Raw genomic sequence first — 27571 nt, forward strand, 5'->3', positions numbered from 1 at the left:
CGTGTGGTATTTTCCGTTAAAGGAACTGTCGTAGGTCAAAGTAACCCGGATGAAATATATTTCCAACAAAATTGATTGACTGCCGATTCACCAATTGTTAAAAAGTACCTAATATTAAAGTTCATTGAGTCAAAAAAGGAAGAACTCACTCCTCCAGTCATGTGTTTCCATAACTTGGTGAGTTCCGGAAACCTTTTTCCGTTCGCTTTAGTATGATTCAGTCCATGCCTCCAACTCGGTTGCTTTGTCACTCTCGACTGTCACAATTCGCAACATGCAGAATGCTAATCATGCCGGAGTCGAAAATCGTTTCTCTATATTTCTCGCGCTCACACTCACGGTCTCCGTTTTTGCTATGCTCACTTCTACTCATCGGCTGCGAAATCAATCTCGCCGTGACATTGGACGGGAGAACAAAAACAGAACCGGCAAGGTAAATGTACCGTATCCCGGGTTAGATGCTTAGTGATTAAAGGCTAATCTACTGATTCGAAGGTTTTCCGGAATACTTTAAAAGTTTTCAAATATGAAATTTGTGCTGAAGTGACTCCCCTTTACGTTTTATATTTATAAATACAATGAAACATAGTGTAATGAAATTAAAATAACATAAAATGATACAATAGATTACAATATAATATAATATAATATAATATAATATAATATAATATAATACAATACAATATAATACAATATAATAAAAATTAATTGAATCTACTATCATATAATATGTTATAAAACTATATACAAAATAACAGTTAATATAGAGTGTCAGTTATGCTCTTCTATCTTCGCAATACTGTAGCAAGTAGAATATTTCTCTTCTAATAGTAATAATAATATCCACATCTATAAAAATAATATATAATATTATTTTTTAAGACAAATTAATAATAAAAAAACAATATAACATAGTACAATGAAATATATAATAAATGATACAATGAAAAAATTATATGTTGCGATATGCTATGATATTTAGTACAATGTATAATGGGCTTGAATTTATATGCCATTTCGCATCCATCGACCAATTGTCACCACAGACACACATGCAGGCATTAGACAGGAACCTGTGAGGACCAAGCTCACCTTGTGACGACCTTGATATTTAGTTAAAAGATTACTTTAAAAATGATGACTTATAAGGAAAACAAATTTATATATTGCGCAGTGGTACATAGTACTACTCATATAATGCAATACAGTATAATATCATACAACATTTTATATATCAGTTCGTGCTGGCATCTCATCAGACACAGTCGACAATTGCTTACGGTCGAGACGATAGAAACAAAGACAATACAGTGTAGTGAACAATAGAGTGTACGAAATGGGCAAATACGATTTAACAAAGCCTGAATTTGGCCTACAAGGCCAAATTCAATTTGTATTGATTTCAAGCGCTGCAAAGTTAGGCCAGCAGCAACCGAAATTGAAATCTTGCTTAAGGAACGAATGCATCTAAACGTTACTGATGTAAGTGAGATTCAATTCAACAAGGCGTCTAACTGTGTGTACATTATGTTCAAACGTGAAAAAGATGCAATTGCATTTGCTTCGGTTAATAACGGGGTGCACAGTATTGATCATGACAATGTTAAATATAAAATCCCTGTGTACATGGTGGACAATGCCATAGAAGTACGCGTGCATGACCTTCCCCCGCAGACCAGCGAGCAGTATGTTCGGGAATGTATGTCGCAGTACGGTGAAGTTCTTTCCATAGAAAGGGAAGTATGGCGGAATTTTTTTCCGGGTATCCGGAATGGCGTGCGAGTAGTACGTATTCAACTACGTAAAGAAATTCCATCTTACATCATTTGTGATCAAGACGGGATACATCCGTGTAAAACGCTGATTACGTATGAAAATCAACTGGTTACATGTCAGTTTTGTGAACAACCTGCACACTACGGCAAACCTTGCACTGAAACTGCAAAAAGGACATCTTTAAATAAAAATAAGGACAACCGCCCAACAACGGAAACTAGTGAGCGCCGTACTTCTGTTGTACCATCAAACCCACCAACAACTGCAAATAATGCACAACAAGGCGCGTCTACAGCAACTAACAACCAACCCAAGAATGCGAATTACAAGGAAAACAAAGAAAAAACGGAAACCAACAACGATACCACCGATGCGGCAATGGAGGACGAGACGAGCCACGAACAAAGTGCCCCTCACTCATCGCAAGATAAAAATGGAAGCTCCTCTCCCCCTAGAAAAAGGGTGACAACGAGATCCAACGGTAAAAACATTATTTTATCTAATAAAAACATGGCTCATTCGGCCACGTAAAGCTTCCACGCAAATTGGCCTGAATAAAAAAAATTTTATAAAAAAAAAAACATTTTATATAATAACATAAAATAATGTAAGACTATAATATATGAAATGATATGCTATGCAGTTAATGTCGCAGTGTAAGTTATGCTGTTCTTCTTCTACTTCTAATAATAATAATCATAATAATAATAATAACAATAATAATACTAATAATAATAATAATAATAATAATAATAATAATAATAATAATAATAATAATAATAATAATAATAATACATGATGTAATAAACAACAGAATTATATGATTACTTGTCCCGGGTTGGCGGTTCAATGCATAGGACGCTGGTCTTACAAGCCAGTTATCGTATGTTCGAGCCCCGACCTGGAAGGATTCTTAGTGTCAGTAGGATCCATAGTATTAGCCATGCAATGATTCTGTACACTAAGAATCGGCTGCGAAGTCTGTTGAAACAGAAAGGCCAAATTCCACAAAAGGAATGTAATGCCAAGACTTTGCTTTTTATTATATGATGTAATATACTTATGATACTTATATATGCTTCTTATCTCACTTTCAAAAAAACGTCGGACAGTTACTTTCAAAAAACATCTGTAATTATTACCAAACTTTTCTATTCGTAAACTTCGATGTCCATAAAAACCTTTTATTGTGAGAGTTTCCATGGTAACGAATATATACTGAAATCTGATCTGATATACAATGAAGCTTATGTCGTTTTCGCTTGAGAACACTGAAACTGACCCAGGGTAGTTTCTTCAAACAAACACTTTTCACGAAACTGTGTTGTTTTCGCGCTTAGCAACGGCGGTTTGAGCAAACCTGATATAACAACCAGGTTCGAAACTGACTCGATTTTCAGTTCAACAACGTTAAAACTAGGTTCGAAACTAGCTTCAAACAAACGGTTTGACAGCAGTTAGGGTGGAAACTGGGTTAGGTTTGGTATCAAGCGAAAACGACATTAATATCATTGCAAATGTGAGGGACAAGGATATTTGAAAAGAACATATCTCGCCTGCAGACGATCGCAGACGAGTAATTCAACCACGGTATGAAAGCTCTTTTGAAGTGTAAGTATTCTCATCTGCACCTTCCTGCGCCTTTTGATAATAGACAAGTTAGAATTTTATTTAAAAAAAACATGAAAAATTGCTCTATTTCATTAAACTGAAATGATAGCAGCATAGTATGTTTGAGAAAGTTGTGTAGTTTTAAAAAATAAAAATAAAATTTGTCAAAATATGGCATCTATCATTCTGAGCAATTTTTCTGAACATACTGCTTCTCAAAAACCACGTTCCTATGAGTTATCAATTAAGAGCGTAAAATTGCGCTTTTGAACCACTGTGCGCTGGAATGATTGAGTTGCTCTTGATGAAGATTAGATTGATGAATATATCTTCAGTATAGCAAACCATTGTTTTTGCACGAACGGAGAGACCAATTTGACACAAGATAGCTATTGTTAGGCCATTGTTTAAGTTCGAAGACCAAATGGCTGTGACTTTTGGTTCCGGAGATATAATGGTATAAGTGACGTAACCGACAAAACACATTGTTCAAAAGTTTAAGCACCTCGAAAAAAGTGCCCAGCGGTTGAAGTTTTAAAAAATTTTCGTTCTTGAGAAAGCACCATAGGGGGGAGTTCATGAAATTTCCGAAATCTAAAATTTTCTTTGATGCCGAAACTCTTAAAATTGCATGAAACGTCGAGATTTAGTGTTATCTCAAAAACATTTTTTTTGAAATTTTTTTCGATATCGGAAATTTTTCACTTCTTCGTTCATCACTTCGGCAAGCAGAGATTAGAAAGCTGAGTGTCTGTGGGTGTCTTCAAGGTGGTGTACTATCCCCACTTCTATGGAACCTAGTCGCTGATGGTTTTTTAAGAAAAACTTAATAACCTTGGATTTCCGACTTACGGTTTTGCTGACGATTAACACTCTTTGATTTAATGCAGCAAGCCCTGTGATCTGTTAAGTAATTGTGTTGTCAGGTTGGATTATCTGTAAATCCGGGCACAGTTACAGTTCTTCGGTTCAGAGGTTACTGTGGTTGTTCAAGTTAAATACATCGGGGTTATTCTTGATTCAAAACTGAATTGGTCTGCTTCAGTACTTCAGGATTAAAAGAGAAAGAAAATCATGGGGACTTAAACCCAGATACATTCATTGGATCTACTCAACTATTGTTAGACCAATTTTAGCATATGGATGTCTTGTATGGTGGCAGAAAGGAGAAGTTGCGACTGTTCAGTCAAAGCTAAATCATCTCCAAAGGATGGTTCTAATGGCGATGATAGGAGCATTCATGACAACTCTTACTGCTGCTCTAGAGGCGCTACTGTGCATTAAACCACTACATGTGTTTCTAAAACAAGAAGTATCTTGTGCATACCATCTTAAGGTTACAGGGCTTTGGAATAGTAACGCTATAGACTATGCTACTAGCCACATTCGCTTGTGGTCTCAAATGGTTACATGGGATTAGTATTTACTCGTCCTAGTGACCTAACTCTTACATGCAGTTTTCCTTTCAAAGCATTTAATGTGAGTTATCCTCTTTGTGAGGAATGGTTATCTGGTTATTTGGAACGACAACTTTATGAACACATAGTTTGTTTTACGGACGGTTCTCTGTTGAATGGTCGTGCTGGTGCTGGTGTCCACTGTCGTGAAAAGAGGCTAGGACAGTCTCGTTCACTTGGTAGATGCTGTACTGTGTTCCAAGCAGAAATCTACGTGATTACGTGTGGAATACAATCGGCATTTATGTGATTTGTGTGAATGCGATTACGGTACTTCATATCATCTGATATGTAGGGGAAGATGTTCGGTTGCCGACTGTGTTTGGTTGCCGGCACCCCACCGTAACTTTTGAGAGCAAGCAGATAGCGTCATTTCGACAAATGTCATGTGTGTAATAGCAACACATTCTTTTTGTGCCGAATACCAAAGCAAACAGACGCTTGTACTTTTTTCTGCGCTCAAAACAAATTTGATTTGCGTGAAAATTAACACAAAAGTTTTTTATGACTTTTTCAAATGTATCATAAATTGAAAAGCATCAAACGTAAAGATGAGTGGATTGGATATTTATGAGGTGAAATCAATCTAGTACGTGATTTAATACCGGATGCTATTAAAGTTTTCGCGATTGAAGTATTTTTCGTCATTTTCAAAATGTCTACCGATTTCGGTTAACGGCATCCCAAGGTGTTCGGCACCCCATTTTTTTTTCGACAAATCGCGAAAAATCGTCAATGATCTGCAGAGGTGACTAGTCTGCAAATTTGTCTGTAAATTATCAAATTTCTTAGTTAACATGTAAACCTTTTTTCGTCTAAAGACTTTTCACAGATTTTTGAAACATTGATTGTTTGCAGACATTCGTCAGCCATGGCGACTTCAAACAAATCGTCCAAGTCAAGGAAAATGAACTTTATTGCACTGATTTATGCCATTAAACGTTGCTTAGTGGATAAGAAGCCAATAAATTCGACTGCAACGTATTCAATCCCGCGAAGCCGATGGAATACCGGCCAAATCAACACCAAAGGCGCCACCATCCAAATCATTGGCCAAGAGAGCCAAGGCGAAGTCACCATCAGACAATGAAGACTTTTGTCCAAAACGCCTCCGAAAAGAATAAATTCTTTTTTTTTCTTTTAATAATTGCAGTCTTTACTTATATTTTTCCATTTTTAGCGAAATTTCTTGGAGTGCCAGTAACCGAACACCTTTTTGAAATGGCCAAAATTTATCACTTTACTAAATTGATAAGAAAGTTTTTTCAATCGATTAAATCAACTTAGTTTCTTACTCAGTTGTTAGCTAGGGACTTTAGCTTTCCATTGATGTATATATGTCTGCATAATGTGCACTTAGTCAGAAGTTATAAGCTTAAAAGAAAAGGGTGCCGATAACCGGACACTTCCCTAATTGCCCGCATTAACGCAACTACGTATCCGGGTTTTTGGTTCTCCATACATGGTTGGGTCTGTGTATGCGGAGCTAAAATTAAAGGATATTCTATTGTTTCTCACCCAATGTGGTAAGGAGCTATAGTCAAAGGGTTCATCGTTCTTCATGGAGTGAATGAATCCTTTCGGTATTGACCTTAAAAAGGTTTTAGCAGATTGTTTGGCATCCTTTATAGGGTGCCGAATTTACTTCTGCTTATACATACTGCGAATCGTTCTGCATTCTTCCGGGAATGCAGAATGGTGTCGCTTTTGTAAAATCTCTAAATCCTCTCGGGGGTTGGAGGTTTTGTTAATTGTGAGTTTTGGCACCTGCAGTACGTTCAGCATCCTTTCGGGGATGCAGAAAGATGTGTTTCTTTAATTTATGGGCTGTTTTCCCACCACCCACTGTTCACGCACCCACCATTCTTGGGTTGTGAGATAAGTTCAAAGATCAATTGGCTTTTACTTTGGTTTCCGAATGTGTAATAGTATAAGTGACGTAACCGACAAAACGCACTTTTTCCGATCCGCTTAACTTTCTCGGAGATAGCTAAACTAGTTTCAACAAGATTATCCTCGTTTGAACGTTACTGTTAGATCGCGGATCGAGTTCGAAGATCATATGGCTGACAAATTCGGTTCCGGAGACATAATGGTATAAGAGACGTAATCGAAAAAAAAAAATTTTTTTCTTCGCTCTACTCTCTTGAAGATGGCTAAGCCGATTTCATCGAGCTTAGGCTCATTTGAAAAGCACTATTGGTTTGTTGAACAAGTTCGTAGCTCAAATGGCTTCCGGAAATATGATCGCATAAGTGACATTAACCAAAGCAAAGTTAAGTCCTAATATTATATTTCTTTTGTCGAATTTGGCCTTTCATTGCTTGACTAGTACTACGATCCTTGACACTAAGAATTCTTCCAGGTCGGGATTTGAACATACGACAACAGGCTTGTAAACCGTAAACCGATAAACCGCTTTTTTCTATCCGCACATTTTTTTCTTAAACTTATTTTATTGGTTTTATTGCTGATACTTTAGGTATTATGAATGTTTCTAACGTGTCAGAAATTATCCTAAAGAAAAAATAATAATGATACTGCTTGACAAGAGCAAGACATTATCACACCGCTAGGAGGGTTAAGAAGATGTTTTACTAATATTGTTCAAAAGTTACAGAAGACACTCTTCGTCTCACCTGTTTTCATATGAGAGTAGCAACTCTCACTCGATCATTGAAGTCGGTCATAAATAGTGATCGAAATACGAAATCGTTTGTTTTATGCGACACCTAACGACGTGTGGAGTTAAAATAAATCGATTTTCTTACAGTGTTCAAATTTTAATTGGATTTTGTTTGAGACTGTCTACCACTTTGTACGGAGAAAGATTAACAGATGCAAATGTTCAGATGAAAAATCGTAGACGAATACGGTGACGGATCTCCAAATCCAAAAATCCTGCCCGTTGAAATTTCTTTGACCATTTGTTCAATAGCCGGCAACGACAAAAATCTGTACCCTTTATCTTAAACTTCGGTCCCGTGTGAACAGATTCGCAACGGCCGATGGAAACAAACGGTTTCCGGTTTCAGTACTATGCTGCCTATTGCTATGCTTCGCCTATCGGTCGGTTGGACAGTCAATCCTAACTTCACAGTGCGATCACGATGTCATCGGGAGCGGAAAGAGACCAAACCAAAACCGGTTCGTTCTCTTGATTTGTAGGTACTGTTGTCTGTCGCAGGAATATTGGTGGCTTCGTTGATGTCGTGTTTGAAAATCAGAATTCCTGCAGTATATGATGCATCACGCGGTACCCGGTATCCTACAGACATCAAGTGCACCGCGGACGCGAATCTACCGTGCCGACTGGACCGAAACTCAAACTAGCACGTTGTCTTCGTTTGCTGTTGCGCTCCGTTTTGGTTCGGCAAGCACTCAGCGAGTAACGACGATGACGACGACGAAGCCGACAGCGACGGTGGCGGTTATTCAGTTGTGTATGAGAATCCGTACCGTGCGGTTCTGTTGTACCCGTTCGATGAGCCGCCCAGCTTCGCGAAGTGTTGGTTCTAGACAAACAATCAAAATACCGCGCCGTGTGAGTGTTGTCGGTGATTTAAGAGAGCGTTAACTCGTTGACCGTGTCCGGGTCGGTGCATTTTTTTCCCAAATAGGGTGGTGGCGAAAACCGGTCCTCCGGTAAGTGAATAGTTGTATCGAAAGGGGCTCACTGCAAACGGACAGTAGAGAACATCCGGTCTCAGTTTACCCTTGACACAGCACGTGAATGGAGTAGGCCGGTGATGATGCGGACCACGCGTGACGAAGATTTTTCTTTCTGGTCGCCAATCGCTTAGCCGTGATTCGGTCAATGTGATTTATGCTTCTTGAGTGAGTGGTTTGGTTACACTGATTGATGTTTGTTTTGATTTTGCAGAAGAATCCTTGGCGTGCTACGATGCAAAACGGTGCGCGTCGTCCGGTTGGTTTATTTTGGTTGTACGGTTTCGACACTTCTGGTGTGAGAAGTGATGAAAACGTCTCGCACCAAATCACTAGGCAGGTTTTGTTTTCCTGCAAAAGTCGACGACGAATTAGCACAAAAAATACTTTACCTAATTAATTCGATTAAGTAACACGTATGTTGACGTGCGAGCTTCAATTGCTTCTGCTGTGAAAATATTTGGATATATACACACACGCAATAAGTATTTTCGAGCGACTGGTGGAAAAACTGAAAACACAAACAAGTTAGCTTTCCTACTGAAACAGCGAGTGCCCTGGTAATTACATAAGCGATTGGCCTTAAGGAATTTTGCAGCTACATGATAAGTACTGCGAACCTGTGATTGCGGTTTCTAAGTTCAAACTTCCCTTATATTGGCTGAGTCGTGTTTCAATTAATCACGTTTCATAAATGCGGATATGAAGGGAAAGGTGAATGCGTAGCTGCAACCAACCATGATGTAAACTAGAATCGAATGAAAGTACCTTCGAGGGTCGTGTTCGGTAGTAGGAAGCGGTTAGTCGTGTTCGAGCAAATTTCTGGGCGGTAATGATGTACAAGTTTGCATGCGGAATCGTTTTTATTCGATTAACTTAAAATATCAAGCGGTAATAGTTAAAATTTTTTCGTTGTTCATATGCCGTAGTTTATCGAAGTATAGGAGACTTTTAAACATTATCAATTACTAATAAAATTTAGTATTCATTATGTATACATTATGTATTTTACTATTAACTGCATAATCAATGTTAATTACAGTGGCTTGGCATCGTCGGGGAATTTATTTGACATGATTTTTGTCGAATTTTTTTAAAAGAAATCGTCAAATTTTCCGAGATTGCCGTTCCAAATGTTATTTTGTAAGTCTATTCTTGCACAGACAAGGTGATTTTTCTTTTTCCAGGTAAGACAATACGGGATACGCTTCAAGCCACTTTACTTTTGAAATACCCTATTTATGTTATCGGTTCAATACATCTGTAATGTCAACTTCATGAAGATTACGTTTTAAATTTCGATTTTTTTATCTGCATTCAAAATCCACTTGCCTGTGAAAGGTTCAAGCAGCCAAATCCCGGCGCAGAGCAATATTCACTTTTACCGGATGTTTCACAATGCGATAAACGAAATTGGTACTGTTTCCGAACTACACATGCTTCCCTCGAACCCACGCTTAAAAAAGCAGCTTAATCCGATTCCATCAATTGCGATCCTTCAACGATTTTGAAATGAGTGAACCAAATTAACAAAAGTTATCGCCGCCACTACGAATAAATGCAATTATTGTTAACTAGTACAAAATTCGACATTCGATACGAGAACTTGAAGTTTTGTTTAAGGAGCAAATGCATCTTGATACTACACGTGTGCATTTAGTTCAATGCCACAAGACAAATAATGTTGTTTACATACAGTTTTATAGAATGTTGGATGCAATTCAATTCGCTAAAGACAATAAAATTGTGCACTATGTGGAGAATGAAAATATAAAGTACAACATACCATATGGAAGATAGTGCTATAGAAGTGCGTGTGCATGATCTCCCCTTCATGCGTCCCCGATTCTTATACACTAAAACCTCAATTTACACGAACTTAATTTACGCGAATTTAATATACTTTTTTAAAATTTTTACATTGAAAAATTGTACATAAACTGCTGAATGTTCGTGTAGATCTTAAGATTTGTTCTCACACGACTGGGAACCTACCTGAAACAGCTATAAATATTCAAGTAAGCATTGTGTAGCTCTAAAAGTATGATCCACAAACTAAACAGGCATTAGCCGTTGTAGTTCTTGCTGTAACACAGTGTAGTCCCCAAGGACAAGTAGCTCTTGGATATTGAAACATGTCTTAAGCATTTCCATAGTCTCAGCATCGGACCTAGTAGGATTGTTCCTGTTATTTACACTAAAATCAAATGAAATGCGGGTAAATTGAGATTTCAGTGTATTCGCAAAACTGTGTTTCAGTACGAAAAGATTTTTTCCATCGAAAAGGAAGTGTGGAAAAACTTTGTTCCCGGTATTTCAAATGGCTTAAGTTTGTTACGCATGCACTTGAAGAAGGCTATACCTTCTTATGTGGTTTCGTCTAAAATACAAGAATTCCGTGCAAATCACATGTTACTTATGACAAACATATTCCAATATGTCAATATTTCAAAAAAGCTGTGCGAAATCATAAGACAACGGTGTTTCCTCCACACTAACCACAAATAACCTCAGTGCATCGGTAAACGTCTTTTGAAAAGTGTGAAATTTTTCTAATAGTTATAGTGGAAAAACGACAAATCCTACAAAAAGTGTTGCACCAGTGATTTTCACAAAATCTGTCGAATTTTCGAGTAAAAATACTGAAAAAATCCTTATCGAGTCTGCACTGCAAAAAAATTGACTATAAAAATTTAAAATCGATTCACAAAAAAAATTTTCGATGTTGATAAATTTTAATCCCAAGATAGGTAACCTTTTTTGGATCTAATACAAATACTTTTTTGTAGAATTTGTCAGTTTTTGACAAATATTTGAAATAATAATATAATAAGTTTAGCCCTTTTCAACAGACAGTCTAGATAAAATTTGGAGGAAAAAGTATGTAAAGTGGGTTTTGTGACAAAGTCTACATGTTCAGAAAGTGTCATTCAAATCTGAAGGCAGATACTACATAATGAGACCAGGACGAATTGTAAAAAAAGGCTGGTAGGTAATGTTAGAGTCAAGACCTGGATGACGAAATACGAATTAAACGGACACGCTTCCGAATATCGTTAAATAATCATCTAAATGGTAGATTGAATTGCGCAAGTTTTCACTTCTTCGCTTCCAGAATTGTAAATGAGAACAATACTGAAGTACTGGGTTGTTACGGTCGCACGGATTTCGCGCGGTTTCTGCTCAGAGTTTTATGCGATGGCGCGGATTTCGCGCGAATTTTCAAGAAACATTATTTCACATTTGTCGAATCATTTGTTAGAAAAAAAGTTCTTTGCAAATTTTTGAAGCTTGTGAGTTTTATGAAACCCAAAAAATTCATGATGGGCAAATGTTTCAGCAATTGGTCGAGCTGGCTGAATTGGTGAATTTTCACCTTGATAGAATCCAAATTTACGTGGAAGCGGTTCTAGCACATGTTTTCTTCAGTGGGCAAAACTTGGATTGTATGCTCTCCGAACTCGAGTTCTATGATGCTGTTTCAGCAGAGCTGTTACCAGAAATTATAAAAACTTTTCGATATGTGTGCTTGCGTTTCCCATTCTAATGCGGTAATCGAAAGAAGATTTTTGTACTCAAAGATATTGATGTCTGATGGAAGATCTCGTCTTAGTGAAAACACATTTAATGATGCGAAAAACATAATAAACAGAATGCTATTATTCGATAATATGGTCACAACAACGAGAAAAGAAATGAAAAAGAAAATTCTCAAAGAAAACAAAATGAGAAAGAAAAGAAAGACATTCAGAGTAATACCCGACAACAGGAGAAGGTGGTACCTTCGAAAACAAAAGCTATATTTAAAAGTAAACAGCGAAATGATAGAATAAATTACAATAACAGATCTTGTTATTTACGAGAGACTCCTTTCTGGAGCCACCAATGTTATTGACGAGAGACTCTTTTTCCTAGAGTCCCTCAGTGTTCTACCAGTTCCTTACTGGAACCGCCAATATTGGGTTTGGAGGAAACTTTTCCTGGTTCTAATAGTTGGTCCTACCTTGGACCAACCTGGATTCGTCTATCCACCTTGAAAATCGATTACACTTCGGCTGCTTTCGGAAAAGTAATTTACCTCCTGACTGCAGTGAAATGCAAGCGTTTAATTTTAACAAAATCTTAACTATATATACAAATACTTTTCTTACAACAAATGTAAATATTGCGCAACATTAACCGCAACATTCACGGTTTTCGCTTTCCATCCCTTTGCGGGATCCTAGCTCACACGCATCCCTAGCTATGTCTGCGCGCGCATCTAGTTTTACCTGTTTGTTTACAAAGGTATTATTTACTTCATATATCCTTGCGCGCGGCTCAGACCGATCCTGTGTGTTTGCATATTCCGGCCCTTATCGAAAGCTGAGTGGAAATATTTTTCTATAATTTTGACCTACTACTCAGAAGAAGAAAATATTGACAATATTATCGTAAGTCAAGGTTTGGAAATAGATTCAGTGTTATCTAATTTAAATTGTTCACGACACTCGTGTTCAGTAAAGTCTCCTCGTCTAGCGTCTTCGACAGAAATCGTATGCTGTCGAAATTGTAACCGTATGAAGAACGTACTTATGAATAATGAAATCTATAGAAATATTTTGGGGTGTTTCTATGGAATTATTCTTGCAACTGATGTTTAGATGAGTTTAGATGAAAGCGTTAAAGCGCGAAAGTCTACGGAAATATTTACAACGTTTTTAAAAACGATCGTGAATTTCATACATTTGATAAAATATCGGGAGAGATGTTCTCTACTGTTTTAGCAGAATTTGACGCCGGAATGATAACAAAATTTAAAGAATTTGAACATTTATGTGTAAAATTTCGTTTATCAGGTAAAACGCAAATTTTTGCTTCAGTATATTTTCCCCCTAACAATACCCAAAAAGAAACATGAAAAGTTTGTGCAAGTTACTGATGAAGTTACGACTAAGTTTCCATTCGAAGTTAAAGTTCATGTATATGGAGACTTTAATCAGCGCAATATCGACTTTATTCCAGACGCTGAAAATGCTAGCATTTTACTTCCTCTCGCTTGGGAAAATGAAACACTTGATTGCTTGGTTGACAAAATATCCGATGTGTGTCTTAATCAAATAAATCATGTACCTTATGATCAAAAGAGAACCGGAATTTTCATTTTTAAATTCCCGCGCTTGTCCAATCGGTAAACTTTTATTCTCTCAACGTTGGCAACACTTTTATACACATTCTGTCAAATTTTGACGCATATCGTATGATTAGTTTTTGTTTGGCGTCTATACAAAGAAGTTGAAAAATTTTCGTGTGGCGATTTTTATAATGGATGAAAATTTAGAACAACGGCTCGCCTTCGAAGCGCCATTCGGTCGATTGTTGTGCGGTTTCGACGTCATATTCATAGATCCACACCTCATCACCAGTTATGATGCATTCGATGATGATTCGGCTCACTATCTGCGTTGGAAATCATCTCTTTGGCCACATCAACACGACGCTGTTTTTGAATGAAATTCATCTTTTTTGGCACCAGCCGAGAAGCGACGCGTTTCAAACCCAAAACATCAGTTAAAATGTGTTCGGCTGATCCATAAAAGATGCCCAACAACACAGCAATGTCTCTAATCGGTACAGAACGATTTTGCAACACGATTTGCTTCGCCGATTCAATGTTTTCTTCAGTAACAGATGTTGTTGGGCGGCCAGGGATCTCATCAAGATCCAAGCTTGTACGATCACCTTTGAAGCGTTTATACCACTCGTATGCCTGTGTTTTTCCTAGACACGATTCACCAAAGGCATTTTCTAACATTTTCAACGTTTCGGAACACTTAAATCCATTTGCAACACAAAATTTTATGCACGCACGTTGTTCTAAATTTTCATCCATTATAAAAATCGCCACACGAAAATTTTTCAACTTCTTTGTATAGTTGCCAAACAAAAACTAATCGTACGATATGCGTCAAAATTTGACAGAATGTGTATAAAAGTGTTGCCAATGTTAAGAGAATAAAAGTTTACCGATTGGACAAGCGCGGGAATTTTAAAATGAAAATTCCGGTTCTTTTTTTATCATAAGGTATAAAAATCAGCAAAACTGCTATTCATTTCTTTTATTGATTAATATTCATGATGATTTCTGTGACAGTATTAGTCGAAAGCTGCGAGAAATAGATTGACAAGAAGTTCTCAGAAACGAAAGAAAATCTCGAAACTTCTGCCGATTTTTCTATACACTCTGTTGTATGATAAAATAATTGAAGATGTTTCATTGAAGAAAATCTGACGACAAAATAATTTGAAGTTTGGTATAACGAGTATATTATGTCGTTTTCGCTTGAGGTAACTGAATCTGGTTCGGGGTAGTTTCATCAAACAAACACTTTTCACGAAACTGTGTTCGTACTTAGCACTGGAGGTTTGATTAAACCTGATATCAAAACTGACTCGATTTTCAGTTTAACAATGTTGAAACTTAAAAACGGTTTGACAACAGTTAGGGAGGAAACTGGGTTAGGTTTAGCATCAAGCGAAAACGACATTAGAAACTAGACAAATCGAAAACAAAAATCACATCAAAAGTACAAAAGAGAAAATAACAGTGACAATTTATCGAATTACATACACATCTGCAAGCAACTAAGTCTGGAATTGATACTGCATTCGAAGAGTATAACTCAAAAACCGAACAGAAAATATCTTTCCCAAACAATTTTTTTTGGTTATGTTAGAAACAAATTGAAATCAGAAAACTTTTCGTGAAGAATGTATCTACAGGAAAACTTGTAATATTTTCAATAAATCTACAAGAAGTTTTCTGAAGATGGTCGTGATCGTGAATATTTTAATTTCTTGCCGGTTTACTGAAGACATTAATCTAAATCAGATCGAAGTGCTAGACATAATAGATGTCCTATACAAATTGGATATCTCTAAAAGTGCCGGACCTGATGGGCTTCCACCCATATTTATGATAAATTTAGCATTAGATCTTACAACTCCTTTGTTCTGGCTTTGTAATAATTCGCTTCAGTCTGGAGTTTTTCCATACACGTGGAAAAACTATTTCCTTATACGAATCTTCGAAGAATGGGAAAGAAGCAGACATATGTAACTATCGGGAGATTGCTATTCTTTCTTGCATTCCGAAGCTTTCTGATCGTTCTGAACAATTACAAGGCAAAGCTTTCCGGGCATGGTGATGTGGAAGCGAAAAAACTATCTTCGCTTAAATCTTTCTTCGAAATCAGAAAATTGTAAGTAATTCACTGTTACATTTTCCGAACATTAGGGAATAACAGGGTTGCAAGTGACCGGGAAAACCGGGAAAAAGTCGGGAATTTGGTTTCACCGGAAAACCCGGCGAAAGTCGGGAATTTTAGTGAAAAACCGGGAAAAATATTACTAACTCAAATATGAGTAATAGTTGGTTCAATGTTAAACATTCCATTGGAAATTGGACCAACACCCCATGTCTCGTCCAACGATTTTTAAGAGCTTGCAAGCAGTTTTAAATCAATCAGGAAGCATCAGAGTTTTTGTAGTTGTTATCAATAACAGCACAATGAAAGCTCATTTTTTAAAAATAAGGATAATTTGGATGCTTCTGTTCGATTTTTATTAAGTGTTGGAATAAGTATTCAAAGGTAACAGGGAAAATTTTTATTAAAATTATTAAACATTCTTAGGAGTCATAATGTTTTTAAATTTGCTAATGATTGCCCTTAACCCGGGTTGGCGGTTCAATGCATAGGGCGCTGGTCTTACAAACCAGTTGTCGTATGTTCGAGCCCCGACCTAGAAGGATTCGTAGTGTCAGTAGAATCGTAGCACCAGCCATGCACTGGTTCTGTACACTCTGAATCGGTTGCGAAGTCTGTTGAAACAGAAGGTCAAATTCCACTACAGGAATGTAATACCAAGGCTAAGAATGATTGCCCTTGTTTCATCATAATTTGTCTCAGTAATGTCATCTTGAGGCAATATTTGTGTTACGCTCATATTTCTGTGTGATGTCAATGTAAAATGTTTTTATATGAGAATTTAAAATTTGTTGTCTAACAGAAAATTGTTAATAATTGGTTTTATGGTTTTCATCACAATCAGAGTATGACATTTCATCTGAGGGTATCGTTCATTGAACAGACGTGTTTGTAAGCGAATTACTACAATTTAAATAGCGTATCATGGCCGAAACCCTGGCAATGACGATATTGTGTTAGGTTCGCTGTGCCATCGTCCCGTTTATAATTTTCCCGCCGAACTGGTAATTCCACTTTCACTTCCGGAAGGAACGAAGAAAACTCTATTAAAAATGCTTTGAAATTGCAAGCATAGATTGTTGTTGATTTTTCAGAGTGGCAAGTTTTTAAGGATTGTGGTTCCTTATTTATTTATTTTCCATATTGATTTATTTTCAATTATATGTATACCAAAAAATAATAAAAACGGTCATGTGCGCCCGGAAGAAATAGGTTATGTGCTCCAAAAACCCCAAGATGACTAGGAAAAGGCTCTATACTATTTATACATCGAGATGCCCGAAAAGTACTTCAATCCTTAATTAGTGAGTTTGTTTTGATGTTCTGTTTCGGACATGGGATATCTGTTTGAAGCTTGAATTAAAGGAATATTTAAAAAAAACTAAATAGAGGCGATTTGAGCCTATTCCAAAAACCGGGAATTTTCATCTCGCAAACCGGGAAAATCCAAATCGGCAATTCACTTGCCACCCTGGAGTAGCTAAGGACATCGAAAAGGATGAAGAATAAAAATGAAATCGTTTTCATGGGGTTTCTCAAAGTGACGTGTTGTATGCAAACATACAAACTTTTGCAGATTTTTAAATTATATTCAAGTTCTGCGATTAGTGTCACATGCATAAAAATGGTGGTATAAACACTTCGCTCGAATATCGCGCGTTAAAGTTTTTGACTTCGCGCGGATTTCGCGCGTTTTGATTTTGAAATTTTTCGTAACAACCCTGGAAGTACGACTGGCTCACATCCAACAAACAATTACATAAGGTAGAACAAAAAAAAATATCGTTAGCGTGAAAGACTATGGACACTAGTAAGAAAAAACTGTTCATTCTCATTAGCCCTATTACAGCAGTTTGATAAAAAAAAACTGTACTATGAAAGATTATGCAGTTTATTGTTATAACAGGAACAATTATACTGTAACTAAAAAAATATTCACGTCGATGCTTGAAGCTTAAGGGGCGGGAAGGGTCTAACACTTTTGAAAAACCATTTATTATTTTCTTTATATTTTCTTATGGTAAAACATTTGATGAATTTTCTGTGAAATTTTCAAGCCTATTGGAACGAAACTCTGGAAGTTATTGACCTTTATCTATGGCTATCTCATTCTACGAAGAAGCAAGAGCTCAGCGCACATGCCCAAGATTTCTACTTCGATTGACTTCTAAACTTGACAAAACATTCTTGAAATGTTTCGTTATAATAAATTATAAAAGAGAAAAATATGATTTTTTGAAAATGTTAGACCCTACGGGCTCCCTGGAGTAATTAATTGTTTCCATTGATTTTATATACAAAAACCATTAAACGCGTTTTCCTCGAAAGCAGGTTTTGAAAGTCCGTGTCCATCGTCATTCAAAAACTACTGCACCAATTGTTTTCAAATTTTGCACACATTTTCATGCAAAACATTTGAATTTATTTTGTTGAACGATAATTCTGGAAAAAAAATCGCAAAAATTATGATTTTTTACATCGTTTAGACCCTACCGCCCACTTAATCATCGAAACAACGATCAAGCCACGATAATAAGTAACATGAGCCTAGAATTTTACTCAGCATTGATTCTTTTTACAGAACCCAATCCAACATATTTGGGATAAAACAGCGAAGCTGCCAACTTCAAACAGAATGCATCGTAAAACAAACTGACCATCTTTGCAATATGATGCGCAATGTACCCCTGTTCAAAGTTGGGATAGCTCTTTGCTGTAGAACATTACTGAGTTAGCGCGTTGAATGTACGTACAATTGAACTGTTTGATTGAAAATATCGATCATTAGAAACATCCCCATGGGGCTGATCTTTGTAGTTTTTTGCCAACATTTCATTTTTCTAGGTGACGTAGTTTCTAAAAATAACGTTATTATTGGGTATACAAAAATAATTCGGTCTGTTGTTTTGGGGTTAAAATACATTTATATCAAAATAGAAGATTATTAAGATTAATCAAAGAATCGTCCATCGCTAGTTTCTACCTCTCAGGCAATATTCGAATTTCATCTCGAAAAATACCTCGTCTTTTGAGGTGATTCAAGTTTGGAGCCAAATTTCGATTTCTGTGAAAGAAGTAAACCGATGACTTGCCAGTTCGTGCTACATACGTCGGAAAAAAACAGTAATCAGAAGAAGCAATGTCAGAAGAATACGGTGGGTACAGCAAAATGTCCTACTTGAGCGTTTCCAAATATTTTTTCACGACTTTTGTGACTTGAGGCCGAGCGTTGTCATGCACGAGAATAACGTTACCATGTCTTTGCTTGTATTCCGGCCAGTCGTAATGCACGGCTCAAACGCATCAACTGCAGCCTATACCGATCGTCCGTTATAGTATCCTCTCCCACTGCTCCCCAATGCTAAGATTCCATGAGTATGCATACGTACTCACGATTGTTTTGTTTTCACCTCTTCTTTCTAGTACTGCCTGGCCGGATTCATTCTCGCGCACGTGGTGTTCAACTTTCAAAGTATAGATTCCAATAAGCAACCGACTCAGAGAAAAAAATATTACAACTCATTTGGACTGCAGATTGTTCGTGTGTAGGAGTTCTAGCGAACGAACGGAATGTGAGCAGCTGGTGGTGACGAGAAGAAAATAGCAAAACACAACCCGCCTGTGTTGCTGTGCTTTTGGCCATGTTAGGTTTGGTTGCAGTCGTTGCTGTTTTTGTTTCTCTTTCTGTAACACAGAAAGGTGGGCAACATAAAGTGCAAAAGTGATTGTTCGCGAAGCGAAATATCGTCGTACACTCGCCGAAGCAAAATCTGTGGCAATACAGAAAAGCGTGCAGCTGGAAATTGTAGTGTTCAAAGAAAAAAAAAGGTTAAACGGAAAACTGTTTTATGGAGATCATGTTTTCCGTCTCTGTCGTGAGTGTGTAAGAGCTTTTTTTTCGGTGTCCGTCCAAGTGTGCGATTCGCGTTGATCTGTTTCGGCTGAAGTTACAGCGTGCAGTGAGATTTCATTTGTGTAAGAAAAAGAAATATGAAAGTTTTTCGCGCTTATTTGGCCGTATCAACAATCCAGCTGGGCTGAGCTAGGAGTGGCTTTAGTTTGAAGTCTACAAATCGATTGCTAACGTGAATATTTACCTCGTCGAAGCAATGCCGAAGTAGGCCTTGTGTGGTGTTGACTGCAAACTAGTTTCCTGTCGCCTCGGACGGAGTTCGCTTACTACCGACTAATACCGACAACACGTGCTTTTGGTGATTGGGCTCCAGAACTGGTTTGCGAATATCGCTCGGTCCTGTGGTACGAAAGACACGTTCGTGGAGTTAGTCTACTTATAAAGAAAAAAAAACAAAAGGTAAGACTGTCGCGTTTTATTTTCCTGCAATGCCTATAGCTGCTCCCCAAACGGAGAGTTATTAGAGATTCCGAACGGTCTAGACGAATGTTTTAATTTCTAGGACAAATGGCAATTCACTGGGTGAAAATAGTTTTGCATGTTTTTCAACATTACTTTTTTGCGAACTAAATGAAATTATATACCCTATGAATGCCATAGAACATGAGATCCGTTTAGGTTCGTTAAATGATCAAAATAAAGACAAAATAAGCAACGGAAAACAGCAACGCTCTGAAAAAATAAACAAAACGCTTTAGGAATAATAAACACATATCAGTTAAGCTTTTTTCATACTTGGTTTATAACCCCTTCTAGATGCCTACTCCTACGCTAAATGCCCGCACCTTGGACTTAACGCTGCCCTTGCGCCATTTTTCTTACACACTTTCAATCACCCTTTCTTCAAATCCTTATCCTTTTTGATGATCTTTCCTGTATTTTGAAGCTTGCACTTCCCAATCGTCCAGAATTTTTCTAATGGGCGAAGTTCTGGCAAATTAATTTAAGTAAATCAGCAAACTGTTACTTTATGTATTACATCACAATCATTATCTATTGCATGTTTTTGAACATGTCACATAGATCAATTTGTTCTTATTCCTGATAGGAGTGCATTTTCTCTAATGAATTTTTCAAAATTTTGAAAGCCTCCAATATTTGTATTGTGATTGTGCCAGATATACTTTTTAAATCAAACGATTAGTTAACAAATATCCGGAGCCCTTATTATGGTAGTGTTCATCACTCTTATTCTCAACGGCATTCAAGCTAAAAATCTCATTAAAATCGATTCAACCGATAATTGCCACAGTTCACTCTTTATATCATTGGAAAGATGTTGTGGAGGTCCAGGGAGTGTCGAAGAGTGTCGATGCGTTTCGTCTTCGGCTCGTCTATGCATAACAGTTTATGTTGAACTGTTATTTCAGCTAACAGTTTCACATAAACCGCTAAGCTGGTGTAAACTTAAAGCTACTTGCCAAACACATTTTAGTTTCGAACCGAATATCAACGTCTTTATTGATGCGCTTGGCGAAAATATTGTTTGAGTTTCATACTGGCCTATTCAGAGAGTGGCCATTTAAAGGTTATCCTGTTTTGGTGGTATTTGTTTTTCTTCAAGTTCTTTTTGGACTCGTCACGTCATATTTTCATGTGTTCTGTTAACAGCAAGTAACTTCAATTTAGTTTACCGATCTAGTACACAGAGCAAATCATGTTCAATCCATCAGCCCCGCCTAAATGCTATGTTTGCATCAAATGAATGAATCTAGATCAAACGAGAATGCGCTAATATTTTCTAAGAACGGTACAAATAATGTTCAAGTCAGTTTGTTGGAAACATCAAGAAATTGATGAATTGTCTGGATAAATTTGAACCAATTTCACAAGCAAAGAAAACTAAATCAAATACACTTGCGATAAAACGGCTCAGCAATACTACGTGGCTTGACTTATTTTAAGAACTTTTCATTGTTTGTGCAATTATATATAAGCTTTAACATATAAACCCATTCGCACCCTCTCATTCTGTTATTAACACAGAAAGTGATCGCAGTTTCTGGTCTGGTTATGATCGGTTACTTACCTTACCTAACAGCTATAGCCCTGGGGTGTCCTTTGCTGTATCAAGCATACGTCTTCACATAACTCGGTCAATTTCGTGCGGTGGCGTACTTTTCTCGATCGAAAGATTTTTCTGAGTCCAAAGTACGCACGATTCCCTGCCAAAATACGTCTCTGAAGTTATCAGTTCATGTCATTATCGGCGGTCACCAGTGAGCCCAAATACACGAACTCGTCAACCACCTCGATATCGTCACCGTCTATCAATATTCGTGGTGGGAGGCGTAGTGTTTCTTCTCTAGAGCCTAGCGTTGTATTTACGACACTTCTGGAGTTCATGTGTTATCGCGAATATGTGATCCGTAGTGGTGCGGGCTCCAGTAAATCCCGCTTGGTACAGCCCTACGAATTCCTTTGCTATTTGTGATAAACGACGGCAAAGGATTGATGATAGTACCTTGTAAGCGGCGTTCAGCAATGTGATTGTAACAATCTAGCAATGTAATTGCAACAATCTAGCTTACCTGAGCATTCATGTCGCCGATGACGAGTTTTATATCCCGCCGTGGACAGCTGTCGTAGATTCGTTCCAGCTGCGCGTAAACGCTTTCTTCTCGTCATCGGGTCTCATCTCATGTGGGCAGTGCACGTTGATGATGCTATAATTGAAGAAACGGCCCTTGATCTTCAATACGCACATCCTATAACTGACGCATCGATGCTCACTTTTCCACACCTTCTGTCCGTCCACCAAACTTCCTGCAGTGCTACGATCTCGAAGCCGCAGATTTGAAGTTCATCATACAGCATTCGGTCGTATCCTGGGAAGCCAAGCGATTTGCAGTTCCATGAGCCAAGCTTCCAATCGTAGTCCTTTGTTCGTCGCGTAGGTCTTTGCCGATTATTCCAAGTCGTATTTCTTACTTTATTGTGCGTAACATGTGTTTGCCGGGCGGCTTGTTAGGCCTGCACCAACTTCCTGTCTCGCCGGAGGGCCATCGAGAGAGTTTAGAGTCCCACACACACAAGGACGGTAATCAGCCGCTCCTAACATGGAGAACAGACGCTGTTTGGAGCCGCCCCAACATGAGAAACAGACGCTCGAGTAGGCTCGTTCTCTGTAAAGAGAGGGCAATCCCCCCCCCCCCCCCCCCCCCCCCCCCCCCCCCCTTCCCTGTCAACATACGGCCAAGGCCCCACCGGCGTTGGTTACCCGATCTTTCCTATGGCTACTCGTACCCCAGTCGGCACCGCGGGGTGGTAGGGATAGGAGTTACTGGACAAGAGGCTAAGAACCACATTGGGGCCTGAATTGCGCTTTGTCCAGTCGTTTACCAACCATCGGTTCTGATCGGTGCCATTCTACTAACCACATGGGGAGGCCTGAGATAGGATTAATGCGTGTACATTTTTCGGTCTAGACGATCGTCCGTTCCCCATATTTAGATTCCCGCGACGAATACCCAAAGCTAAGTCCTGGCATTACATTCCTTTTGTGGAATTTGGCCTTTCTGTTTCAACAGACTTCGCAGCCGATTCTTAGTGTACAGAATCATTGCATGGCTAGTACTATGGATTCTACTGACACAAAGAATCCTTCCAGGTTGGGGCGACGAATACCAACTAATGTAAAACGTAATTGTAGAATACATCAACGGATGGATGCACGATCGAAAGGTCAATGTATAAAATATTTCTCACTTCGTAACTATTCACTCGGTTTACCACTCATTTGGGAGGGGTGCTTCTCTAATTTCATAAGCATTTAGAGAAGCAGAGGGGTATGAGAGTTGAAGGTTAAACGAAAGAAATTGTTCAGGAGAATCTCGCCAAAAGCCTTTTTACTTAATCCATTTCGTCAAATCATACACATACAAATTAGTTTCGTCACCCGCCGTGACAGGTAAATTCATCCTATTTGATCTCACCGCTGCTAGTTCGAACTGCCCGAAGCCGTTGAATCTAGCTTTGGGTGAACCGGGAATGTAACAGATGTGATTTCGGTGAGATACGGGCTTCTCCACAGTGCTCGGTGCCGCCAACGACGAATCATTGACGACATTCGCGACTCTCGACCGTCATACCCAGTTAGTCGAAGAATAGTGTCGTTATGAAAAATATCTGAACATTAAAACTGATATCTGTTTTTAAAGCTCTTATCTAAGAATACAGTGTAATCTCGATCTGCAAAAAGCGTGTTACATTTTTTGATTTGATTTATTTGGATTGCATATTTGACGACACGGTAGATTTGCTGTTTCAATAAACACTTGACCTAATTTTTTTTTGTTGACGTTCTGAGAAGTGAAATCGAAGTGGTGATATGATTTCGACTGTACGAAATATTTAGTGGAAGCAGACTTGCAATACGCATTGTTGTGTCAGAGAGTGTCTACCCAAGAATTGAAAATGTCTATTTGTTACTTTGCAGTACCACAGACCTCAACATGCAATGTCTAATTCTACATTTTTTGGTATCCTTGCAGTGTAAATAAAGTACTCTAATACTTGAAGTTAAATTTTTACTAGAAGTTAAATTGGACCATTCATTTTGAAACATTTCTTTTCCTTCTTTAACCATGCATCTTTAAACCGACATTGGTCACTCGTTAAACAATCTTCTTAACAACTGCCCCACAAATTCGTAGGAAGAATATTGCTTCATTGCATGTTAAGAATCTTTTCCGTACAGAACGCAGAACAATGCAACACTTCTCTATCCTTGCCATCATCGACCTACCAAGTGATCGAGTAAATCGCCAGTTTTTCTCACATTCTCAATGGCCTCATCGCATGTCTAATGTCAGTACCGTGCTGTGAAGGCTTTCGACATTCCGAAAGCCAACTGCAAAGGATAATTGCTACTGGTGCTGCTGCTTCTGCTGTTGGTTGGAGTGCTGCCTAGTGGAATCTGAGTCCATTTGACGGGCAGTTTTTATGGCGGTGCAATTTCCTCGACAATCGGTGCTTGCCTGGAACTGGATTTATGTTGGTATGTATGTATTTATGTGTAAGTACCCTGCTAGTTTCGAGAATAATTTGTCGTCCTGTACTCTCTGTCATACGGAAAGTGTTCATTAAATAGTGCAGAATTGGATGTCCTTTGCTGCCAATAATTTACACGAAGGACATTGTCCGCCTCTCATGAAGGACATTGTTTGGTTTGGACAGAGTTTTACGATTATTACGGAACGGTTATGTAGATAATACAAAAAGACCTTTCAATGTCAGACAAGGTGCTTTTGGAACTCGAGCTGTATACCGCACATCCTTGAAAATAGTAGAGGAAGTAGTTGGTTGATTAACAAAGTCAAAGGAATTATAATACAAGCCATGAGCCAATGTATCATGAAATAAATTTTTCACTTTCCACTGAAGTACAGTAGTAATGCGTTTTCCTTTTTTTTATCGTGAAGGTAACTGTCGATCACGATGTAATCTGACTCAGAATGAAGAAAAACGTTAGAAGAAGAAGTTTACTGTTTGCAACAGTTAAGCTCGGTTAATTTAATAACTGTACTTAAGAAATAAACTTTTCTTAGGGGTTGTTTGCTTCGATGAAATAATACAGTTGAAGAGTTAGAATTTAGGTTGATAGTCATTTATAAAGAACATTTGATTTTTTTATCAGCAAACAAACAAATTCTGGTCGAACTTAATTAGTTTATTTCTATAAATAAAACATTAAGAGCTTTTAGAATAAGCAGTGTGTTTTGATATTAGTAATTCAAGCTCTAATCAAAAATGATTAAATTAATTTCCAATGTTTCGAATTAGAACAGTTTTGATCGAATTCGAACGTAGATTATTTAGTTCCCATTATTACAACATTCGTAATCTGCACCCTAAGCTCTTCTAAACCAGTGGAATACAACCGACACAAATATGATAGCAGAATATTTATGCTGGCGTCAGTCTAGACCATGTTGACAGTGGTCACCATCGATTCAGTGACTGATGGCAAAACAAAAATAAAGATAACAACTCCCTCATGTGTGTATTCCCGTGGCAGATTGTCTACGCGATACTACATTTGTTCGACAATCGATTTTCGACCAACCATTCGCCATTCGATTGATAAGCTTGGTAACTGATTCGTCAAAGGCTAGTATACTGGCTTACGACTATTCCATTATCAATCGCCTTCATCATTCATTTGGTTAAGAGGTCGATATTCTAGCAGTCCGAATGAATTTGAGTTGTGTTATAGGAACTACTATCCATCTGCAAGATCATAAAATGTTCAACGGTTTTTCCATGAAGTATAAGAAAAGGTTTTTAGATATATAAGCCTCGAAATATATTGCGAATTTCTTATTTTGTTGGAATTATCATGCAATTCATATATCTTTTCCGTTTAAGGTTTATTGACAAAATGATATTCGATTGAATGAGCCTGACTCGATAGGCAACATAGATAAACGACAATGTTGCAGTTGGACAATATGCATTATGATTGCCGCTTAGCTTATCGGAGTTTCAAATAGCAATGATTTCTGAAGAAACATGTTGAATAAATTTCGTGAGCATAGTTAGGCTTATCCAACAAATAAGTACAAATCTAAATCGGAGGTATGATTTTAATAATTCACACTTTTCTTAATGCTGTTCCAGTGATGCTTATCAGTCGGGCAGACTTGCAATACGCATTGTTGTGTCAGAGAGTGTCTACCCAAGAATTGAAAATGTCTATTTGTTACTTTGCAGTACCACAGACCTCAACATGCAATGTCTAATTCTACATTTTTTGGTATCCTTGCAGTGTAAATAAAGTACTCTAATACTTGAAGTTAAATTTTTACTAGAAGTTAAATTGGACCATTCATTTTGAAACATTTCTTTTCCTTCTTTAACCATGCATCTTTAAACCGACATTGGTCACTCGTTAAACAATCTTCTTAACAACTGCCCCACAAATTCGTAGGAAGAATATTGCTTCATTGCATGTTAAGAATCTTTTCCGTACAGAACGCAGAACAATGCAACACTTCTCTATCCTTGCCATCATCGACCTACCAAGTGATCGAGTAAATCGCCAGTTTTTCTCACATTCTCAATGGCCTCATCGCATGTCTAATGTCAGTACCGTGCTGTGAAGGCTTTCGACATTCCGAAAGCCAACTGCAAAGGATAATTGCTACTGGTGCTGCTGCTTCTGCTGTTGGTTGGAGTGCTGCCTAGTGGAATCTGAGTCCATTTGACGGGCAGTTTTTATGGCGGTGCAATTTCCTCGACAATCGGTGCTTGCCTGGAACTGGATTTATGTTGGTATGTATGTATTTATGTGTAAGTACCCTGCTAGTTTCGAGAATAATTTGTCGTCCTGTACTCTCTGTCATACGGAAAGTGTTCATTAAATAGTGCAGAATTGGATGTCCTTTGCTGCCAATAATTTACACGAAGGACATTGTCCGCCTCTCATGAAGGACATTGTTTGGTTTGGACAGAGTTTTACGATTATTACGGAACGGTTATGTAGATAATACAAAAAGACCTTTCAATGTCAGACAAGGTGCTTTTGGAACTCGAGCTGTATACCGCACATCCTTGAAAATAGTAGAGGAAGTAGTTGGTTGATTAACAAAGTCAAAGGAATTATAATACAAGCCATGAGCCAATGTATCATGAAATAAATTTTTCACTTTCCACTGAAGTACAGTAGTAATGCGTTTTCCTTTTTTTTATCGTGAAGGTAACTGTCGATCACGATGTAATCTGACTCAGAATGAAGAAAAACGTTAGAAGAAGAAGTTTACTGTTTGCAACAGTTAAGCTCGGTTAATTTAATAACTGTACTTAAGAAATAAACTTTTCTTGGGGGTTGTTTGCTTCGATGAAATAATACAGTTGAAGAGTTAGAATTTAGGTTGATAGTCATTTATAAAGAACAT

General features: G+C 37.8%; 1 protein-coding gene across 9 annotated transcripts in view; it reads left to right on the forward strand.

The window, feature by feature from the left end:
- The window catches only part of LOC131437912 (protein phosphatase 1 regulatory subunit 16A-like), a 233103-nt gene that overhangs the window by 4769 nt on the left and 200763 nt on the right, over nt 1–27571 (forward strand). For 2 of the 9 annotated variants that reach the window (XM_058607574.1, XM_058607583.1), the window contains exons 1-2: nt 8132–8681; nt 19184–20072. The exons of 1 other annotated variant lie outside the window; for it this stretch is intronic. The gene's annotated coding sequence lies outside the window, so the exon portion shown is untranslated. Of the gene's footprint in view, nt 1–8126; nt 8682–19183; nt 20073–27571 lie in introns of those variants that run through there. 6 more of the 9 variants (XM_058607580.1, XM_058607581.1, XM_058607579.1 and 3 more) reach the window with 6 other exon arrangements.

Source organism: Malaya genurostris, chromosome 3 (assembly GCF_030247185.1).
Source record: "Malaya genurostris strain Urasoe2022 chromosome 3, Malgen_1.1, whole genome shotgun sequence".
NCBI lineage: Eukaryota > Metazoa > Arthropoda > Insecta > Diptera > Culicidae > Malaya > Malaya genurostris.